Source organism: Lutra lutra, chromosome 9 (assembly GCF_902655055.1).
Source record: "Lutra lutra chromosome 9, mLutLut1.2, whole genome shotgun sequence".
Lineage (NCBI taxonomy): Eukaryota > Metazoa > Chordata > Mammalia > Carnivora > Mustelidae > Lutra > Lutra lutra.
Window position 1 is genome coordinate 1,666,594 of NC_062286.1, and position 9,034 is coordinate 1,675,627.

Sequence of the window (9,034 nt, forward strand, 5' to 3'; positions counted from 1 at the left end):
CGGCGTTCCGGAGGGAGGGGCCTTCCCTGGGAGGAGCCAGCACGGGGCTTCATGCAGATATTGCTCGGGAACTGCGGACTGGGGGGCAGGACCCTCAGGTCACCTAGAGTCGGCCCTGCCCGCAGGGGCTCCTGCTGTGATGGGGGGAGCAACCTAACACAACCATGGGGCTGAGCACAGCATCCAGAACCATCCAGAACCACCACACTGACTGTCAGTGTCACAGGGTTCTGGCTCTGAAAGAGTTGGTGGGATATGGGCCCAGCCCTGAGGAGGCTCGCCCCACCTAGAGAACGGCCCCACCCACAAGGCCCCCCAGAATGGCAAGGGAAGCTTGGACGGGGGCACAGGGCCAAAGCCCAGGGCTGGGGGTGGGCAGAGCTGGACAGCAGGGGCTACAGGAGGCGGCAATGGTATGGACACAGTGGTGCTCTGAACCTGGAAATGCAGGAGAGGCCGGGGAGGATGAGGGCAGAGGCTGGGTGCCAGGGGCCGGGGAGGGCGAGGGCAGAGACCCAGGAGCCAGGGGGTGGGGAGGCCAAGGGCAGAGGCTGGGGCCTGGGGCAGCACAGAGAGTTAAGTGAGGCCACCGTGTCTGTGAGGACAGCCCCCAGCCCAAGGGGACACCAGAAATCCCTAACCTGTCCCTCCTGCCCTTGGCTCCGCTAGGGGTCTCTGCCAAGCAGCATAGCCGGCTGGTTCCGTGCTCCGAACAGACAGACACACAAGTGGTGGGGGAGAAGGACCTGCATGAAGGGGCAAAGGCGGGTCCAGCGGGCCTCCTGAGGGACATAGCACTGCATCGTGCCCTCAGGAGAGGTGCTGGGTCAGAGGCCACCTACACGGGGCGGGGGGAGCAGGTGTGCCCACAGCTCCAGCTTGGCCGGCTTGCAGCTAGGTCTCAGAAGGATGGGTCTTTGAGAGTAGCATGGCATCCTGCTCACAACCCGAAGGACGGACTTGTGGGCCACGACCTGAGCTAGCACCGCGCCCTGAGCCAGCCGAGGGAGGCTGGCGGGCGGCGGGATCTCCTCCAGGCCAGGTGAACCTTGACCCTGAGGTGCCCCAGGGCAGGTTCTAAAGGAATGCAGATGCCTGAGCCCCCAGAAAACTCCCCTGAGCTGCGAGGAAAGCCTGCAGAGAGAGCCCCAAGGGGGAGCAAAGGCCCGTCACCTACTCCCAGTCCAGGTGTCCAGAGTCATGCAGCCCCTAGTGCAGCTGCTCTTCGAAGACACGAGTGGGACAAGGCCAGGTGATGCCGTCCCCGCCGCAGGAGCAGACACGCACCCCACACAGCTCTGATGGCTCTGAGCCACTCAGTTCAAGCCCTTGTCCTTGAGACGACACGTGTACTTGCTGGGAAGGAAGATGTTTCTGACACGCTGCCTGTTGCCCTTCACCCCCGACATGGAGGCGTATGCTGGGGCTGGAGGCCGGAGGCTGGCTGGGGCTGGAGGCTATCTTGGGCAGGAGGCCGGCCATGCCCCCGTGAGATGCTCCGGACGGTCTGTGGTGGCTGCAGAGTGTCACCAGGTCAGGGCTTCTCTGCCCCTCAGAGAGGCCCCAGGCATTTCCCATTCCGCCCATTTCTCACACCGTGTAAGGCCACCGGATTGACTCCTTTGGGGGTTGTGTTGTTGCTGCTGTTAGGAAACCCACTCGGGGCCTGCCCCAGAGGGGAGGTGCTGATCCGGGGCTCTTCCAAACGCGTCCACCTGTGTGAGCTGCTCCCCCACATTTAACTTCAAACTGACGCCCGCCCCGGGAGGAGGCGCAAGCCCTTGGCCTCTGCCATCGGGACGGTTCTGCTTTTTATAAAGAGTGATCGCCAGGACCTTGGTCTGGTAGGGACGTTTCTAGGCTACCGGCCAAGCCCTGAACCCTGACGAGGATGCAGGCCTGTGTGGGGCCTGGAAGCCGCAGAGCCGCCCCCACCACGGGGCTGCTGAGGGTCCCGCGGCCACTCCGGGACCAGGCCTTAGCACGTTCTTCCTTCTCTCCGAGGTCTGAGGCCACACCCACACCTGGGCCCCTGGCGAGATGCCGGGAAGTCAGAGTGTCACCCACCGCAGTCCTCGTGCCTCCGGAGATTGCTGACAAAGGTGAGGTGGCGTGTGGACGGTGTGCGAAGTAGGGACGCAGCAGACTGCAGTGGCACCCACCAGCCCCACAGCAAATGTCTGCCGTCTCCCCAGGCCACACTCTTGGATCTGCAGCTGCCCCAGGGAGGGTGGACCCCCAGCCGGCGCTGGGCCCCGCCCTCCCCACCACCTTCCCACCTTTTCCCTGGGGGTGAGCCCGGGAAGGACCTCTTTCCAGAATGGGTCTCTGGTTGATCACTGAACACTCAGGGAAGGCAGGAATCATACAAATAAACAAACCTTAAACAATTTTTTCTTTACTTCCTTCCCTTCGCTTAGCTCAGAAAGCTGATCTCATTTATTTTTATTTATTTTATTTACTCGTTTTTTTTTCTTTTTACCTTTTGAGCCCTTCAGCCGCTTCGTACTTTCTCGCTGATTCATGTGCCTAAGCCTTTCCTGGCGGCTCCCCCATGTGGCTCACAGGCTCCAGGAACCAGGGGACTGAATCTCGCTGGCAGCTGTTGCCCCGGGACCGAGAGCACGTGGCCTGCGATGGACGCCCAGTGGAGACCAGCAGGAGGGGCAGATGGGCCGATGGCGGCTTCCAGAAGCATCTGCTCCTCAGAGCACTTCAGTCCTGTGATAACCCGAATGCCCATCTTGCCTTCACAGAACCCCCTTGTTTGTCCCACACAGGGCTCATCCCCATCGGATCAGTCCACAGGCTCTACCTGCCCCTGGAGCACCTGTGCTGAAAAGCAGCTCCTGGACAGCTGAGACCACGAGCCATGGGGCCACCGGGCTGGTCCCCACTCCGCCACCCCAGGGATGGAGCTTACAGGATAGCCCTCCCGTCCACGGACCTCCACAAGACCCCAGGTCATCCGCGGTTAGGAACTACTGACGGGGAACCCGGACCAGGCCTGCAGCAGCCAGCAGTGTGACGTGGGGCAAATCACACACCCCAATGTCATGATCTGTCCACCCTCCCCCTCCTCCCACTCCCATCCCCACCCCCTTGCAGCGGGGACAAGTCAGATCTGTGGCTGGTCTCGGGCTGTGAGGGAACGGGCGGCCAGGACGGGGGCTCGGGTGGGTCAGGAATGGCCAGGCAGGCCCCCGCATCCCCCGGATAGATTTCCGTCACGCCGCTTCCTTGGGCAACGAGCAGTTTGTTCTCGCGTCGGCGGAAGGAAGGAGCACATGGCAAGGCTGAATCACAGCACCGTGGGGCTTTCCACTGCAGGATCATTCGTGATCCTGTTCCTGAGCATAATCAGGATGCGTCCCTCATTTTAGCACAGATTACCCCAAAGTCACAGATAATTAGCAAATCAGGTGCTAATCCCAAGCAATTAAAACCTGAATCACAGCTAAACCATAGTTAATTTGAAATTTTGCTTTTTATATAGTGCAAACTAGCAAGGGCCTTATGTCAAGGAGATGCAAAGACCAAAGACGTTCTCCCTGTCATTCAAACAGAGCACTGGGTGTGACTGTGCAGGCCTGCAGACGTGCGTGCCATCCCCGAATCCGTCGCGTCAGCCCCCGGGGCCTGCCTGAACTCAACCCCCACAGCAGCGAGACGGCCGCGGAGCTGGAGGGTGTGTGGGGAGGCCGCGCAGCCAGCACTCCGGATGGAGACAAAAGTCTTAGAGCGTCGCGGACGGGGTCCTTACGGGCCAGCGGGACACTCGATGGAGAGAGGGATGCCCTCAAACCCTGAACACCGGGGCACCCCACCCTGCCAGGAAGGAGGCTCTCCCCGCCACGGCGCCCTCAGGGGCCTTTCCTGCTCCTTTCGAAGCCTGCAGAGAGAGCCAGTGGCTCCAGGAGCAGAGCAAAGAGGAGGCCAGCCTCTCACGTCCCCGTGCCGACGGCCTGCAGGTGCGACTCCGTGGACCCCCGTGCCCCGGCTGCGCCATTGGCCAGAGGTCCTGCAAGGAGAGACGCGGGGAACCTGCGAGCCCTTGCTGGCAGAGCTATTTCCTTCTGTCCAGGCGACCTTTTTAAAGTGTCAGTGCTTTTTACGGTTCCTGTTACAGCAGGTGGAAAGGAGCTCAGTGTCGCACACACACAAGCTTCAGAGGACAGAGCGACCCCAACGTCATTCTCGGCGCAGGAATGGAAAGACAGATGGCCCTTCTGTGACAGGCCGCAGGTAATTTGAGCCCAAGATTCAGGCCGTGAGGAGAGGCTATCACCAAAGAATAAATCTGAGTCAGCGGCAAAGTAATCACTTTGGATTAAGGGCACTTTGCCGGGGCCCGAAGGAACAAAGGCTATTCCCCAAAGCCCAGAATAAATACCGGTTGTTTTCCACAATGAGCGAGGCTTGAGGAGGGACTATGTGCACAAGGGCCAGGGGCGGGCCAGGCTGCGCTACCTGCCGCCCCTGCAACCTCTGTGCACACACCCCCACCCCCGCCCTTCCACGCTCTGGCCCCTGCATGTAGCCGGCCTGTGCGGGGAGGGGGGCACTTTCCCAGGCTAGGGCCTCCGGGGAGACCCACCTTACTCAGGGCTGTCAGACCAGCGGTGGAGGAAGAAAAGCAGTAATCCCCACCCCTACCCCCCACGGCTTCCTGGGACCGACGCCACCCATCCCCACGCTCAGCATCTTTCGGTTTTCCACAAAGTACCATATGCATTTCCTTCCAGATAAGAACCGGTTCAGCTCTGCACACAGGCTGCCCGCTCTGCTCCGCTCCCTGGAGGGTGGGACCCTCCGAGCCCACCTTCCCTGGGTCCCCGTCCAGGGATGGGACATCCTGCTGCAACTTGCCCACCCAAAACTCCTTCCGAGCACCCCCGAACTGGAAGAAGCCCCTTTGTACAGTAGCGGGGTTTGCCCCCGCCATGTGGGCAGCCCTGGCGCTCAGCACCGGGGAAGCAGCATCCCTCCCCACTAGCAGTCTGGGCTACCGCAGTGGTCCCCGCACAACCAGAACCTTTGCGTGGAGCCATTTCTCCAGAGACCTTTGTGCACAGGGAGCACATCCCCTGCCTTCTGACACAGCGTCTGGAAAACGGCTTCGTCCTGTCTGGCTGCCTCCGTGGTCGCCGGCCTGAGTTAGCTCTGACTGTGGTCCTCCCTCCAGGCCCGGCTCCTCTCCCTTGTAACCTGCCCTGCAGAGAGGCGCTCGCCGTGAAAACCACATGCAATGCGGGTGCCACACAAACGCGGGGCTTCCAGCCCCCTCTCTCCGCCCACCCTCCTCCCCGCGCCCCAGCAGCTCCCACGCCCAGGGATGCGGCAGCTATGAACGCGGCGAGCCTTCTCTCCTAAAAGCTAAATGATTTCAAGTCGATATGCTTTTGATGGCTCTCCCGGCCTCCCGCTCTCCGCCAGGCTGTCAGAAACGCTCTCTTGCCGCAGTGAACACCGCCCACACTGGGCCTGGACCTCACGTCTTCGAGCCTCCTCCGGCTCCTTCAGCAGCCGCGAGAGGGTCGGGGGAGAGGGTCGGGAACCGAGCTGCGACCCTGTCACGGCCTCCAGCACTCTGCTCTGTGAGCAGAGAGGAAGGGCTCGGTCTACACGGCATCCGGGCTCAGGTGTCCGAGGGCCCCTGGGACAGGGACAACAAACAAGCCCGGTGCCTTCCCCTCCTCGGAAGCCCCTGACATTTCGGCGTGGTCCAGACCCGGGGTGGACACTCTGCTCGCGGGCATCCTTCTGCTCACTCCCTTCACCTTCACGACATCTTCGTGTCTAAACAACTGCGGACTATGTATCAAGCACGGTGCATTGAGCACATGACCACATTTTAAGTAAATTATAGGTAAAAAAAAAAAAAATGACAGGGTTAGCACAGAAAGAGAAATAAAAACACTTCTTGCTTTTTGAGTATGAGATCGACTCTTTTTAAATTTTGCCATGACTTATTTTTTTATTAAAAAAAAAAATGTGTGTGCCCTCCGACCCAGCTGGCCTCTGCTGGCCTCCCGCCTGCCCTGCCGGACGCTGGCACAGGAGGGCTCTGCAGTCCGGCCCGGCCCGGCCGCTGAGGCAACGTGCTTGGGAGACCAGCCCGGCTGTGTCCCTGCCGTGTGGGGACATGTGCACACCAAGACCAGCGTCTGCCCCCTCCCCCGCAGACCCCGGTTGGAGCACCCCAACACCCTGCCTGACTCCCATAGCTATCGGAGCTCCGGGCCACAGGAGAACCACGTCTCGCTGCTTGCTCTCTGCTCCCCCTGGAATAGCAGGCGGAGAGGACCCCGGCCGCAGCACGGCCTCGGGGAGGAGAGCCAGGATGGAATGTGGGGCTGAGGCCTTGCCCCGGAAGAGCCCAGACGGCTGCAGACCTGAGCGGGTGACGTTTACCAGGACGGGACTGTCTGTGGCACCCTGACGACCCAGAGCTGTGAGCCCAGCCTGTAAGCTGGGTTAGAGGGAAGAGAACCTTCCGACCAGAGAGCTACTAAGAATTAGTAGATGCCGCCCGGACGTCCACGGACAGACAAGTGGATGAGGAAGACGCCATCCACGTGCCACAGAATCCCACGCAGCCTTCAAAAGGAACGAAATCCTGCCGTTTGCAAGGACAGGACGGAACCAAGGGGATTATGCTGTGCGATAAGTCCATCAGAGAAAGACAAACACCATGTGATCTCACTCATGTGTGGAATTTAAGAAGCAAAACAGATGAACATAGAGGAAGGGAAGGAAAAATAAAACAAGATGTAATCAGAGAAGGGGACAAACCATTAGAGACTCTGAATTCTAGGGAACAAACTGAGGGTTGGGGGAGGGGTGAGGGTGGGAGGATGGGGTCACCGGGGGATCGGCATTAAGGAGGGAACGTGATGGAATGACCGCTGGGTGACATCGGACGGATGAATCACTGAATTCCACCCCGAACTCAAAAAAAAAAAAAAAAAAAAAAGAATCTATAGAGAAATTAATACTGTTTCCTCCTTACCACTTATTCAGCCCATTAAAAAGTCAGTCACGTGCTTACGAAAATGACACATGTGCATTAAAGCACAGAGAAGGAGAGAAAACACACACGTCCCTCCCACGCAGCTCTGTCACGTGGTGCCCCGTGTGCTTTGTATTTAAATTTTAAACGTTTATTTAAATGATTTAAAGCGAACGTTCACTGCCTTAGTCCCCTCTGCTGGTCCCTAACCCGCCCTTCCTCGGAAGCTAACGCCACCCAGAGTCCCGCGTGTCCCATTCCCGGCGTGGGTCTGTACTGTCACTGCACGCGCGTGAGCTCCCGCCACAGGGACTCCACGTGGCCCAGGGTCCGTGGCTCCTCGTTGGATGACGGAGACTTACAAATGCCCACAGAGAGAGAGATCTCAGGTTCGTTTGTTTTCGCTTATTAATCTCTCAATACATTGCGGTGCACTCATTCACAGGGTTGGTCATTTAGGTTATTTTGGTCTTTGTGGTTATAAGCAATTTTGCAGCACACCAGTTTCTGCCCGTCACCTCCTGCCTAGGGGTGAAGAGTTTCGCCACAGCTGTGACCCTGGGGAGGACACGCGGCTGCCTCTACTAGACAGTGCAGAGCCCTTCTCCAACCACGCGTGGCCACGGACACCTGCCGACAGTGACGGGAGACTCCCAGCACGGATCCCCGGCTCGCTGGAAATAACACCCTTATTCTCGGAGCTCCAGGCTGTATCACCTTTGTGCGTTCTGTTGCTCATGAAATGGGCCTTTCAACCACTGTCCTCCAGGCCGCCCATTCTGGAATTGCCTTAACATCTTATAACCAAGTGTCTGCTGCAGACCCCTCGTATCAAAGCGTTTTGACAAAATTGGTTTTATGTTATCAAACTTCCTGGAGAAATTATGTTATTTTGTTTTCTTAAGTGTATTAATTAAAGGTGATTTATGTAAGTATCCCTTTCCCTGGTCCCTCTGCGGATGACTCGGGCGTTTATGTAACAAGTGCTCACTCAGCGTTACTGTGTGCCCGGCGCTGTCCTAGTCACTAGGACCACAGGTGAAAAAGACAAGGTTCCTGCCAACACAGGGCCTGCAATGTAGTGGGGAACTAGGTAACAAAAAGTAAGCAAATAAATAAATAGTGTGATTTCGAGTGTTGATAATATAAAACAACAGAGGGTAAAGAGTCAAGAGAGTCACAGAGATTTTTAGATGGAACATTCAGAGGTTCAGATGCTGTGCGTGGGTAAGAGAGAACTTTCCAGCACGGGTCATGGTAAGAGGGGAGAGGGTACAGCCCAACAGGCTCCACTACATCTGGTGACATGGAAGAAGGGCCACACAGCGCGAACGAAGGGGGCAAGAGAGCAGGCAGGCTTGCAAGCTGAGGCATGGCTTCTCATTCCTTCTAAGTGTGACAGAAGCCCTCGTACGGTCTGAATAATAGGGTAACATGATCAGAAATATGATTTTAAAGGTTATCCTGCTCTGCAGAGGGCAGACTGGGAAAGGGGCATAAGCGGGGGCCATCTGGAGGCCATCTGGGGCCATGGCCAAGTGCAGACATTGTGAAGGCTGGAGGGGAGGGGCGTGTGGGGCTGTGCAGGGTGGTGAGGTTTAGAGCATACTGTGAGGGTCTCTCTGGTGGGACCCGTCGGTGGAGTCACTGGATCTTTGCCTTCCGTCTGGAGTTCCCAATTTTCTACAACGACTGACTTCCAGAGAACAACGGACCCTGAGAAGCTTCTGGTCTAGGCACAAGCAACCTTTGTGGTCCTCTGCAGCATCTTCAGTAGCTTCCTGTGGGATGGAGCGCTCTGGCCTCACAGGCCCCGGAGACCTTGCCACACGGACCTCCGTGAGGCTCACGCTGGTTTCCCTGGGCTGCCAAAGCCGGGGACCAGCCTGAGCAGAGGGCAGTCCCCTGGCACACGTGGGGACAGTTGGGGACTGCCCTCTGCTCCAACACCCAGGGGCGGCCGGCCTCCCGCCTCCCGGGCCCATGCCTGCCCCACACCCAGCAAGGGTTTTCTGTCCAACA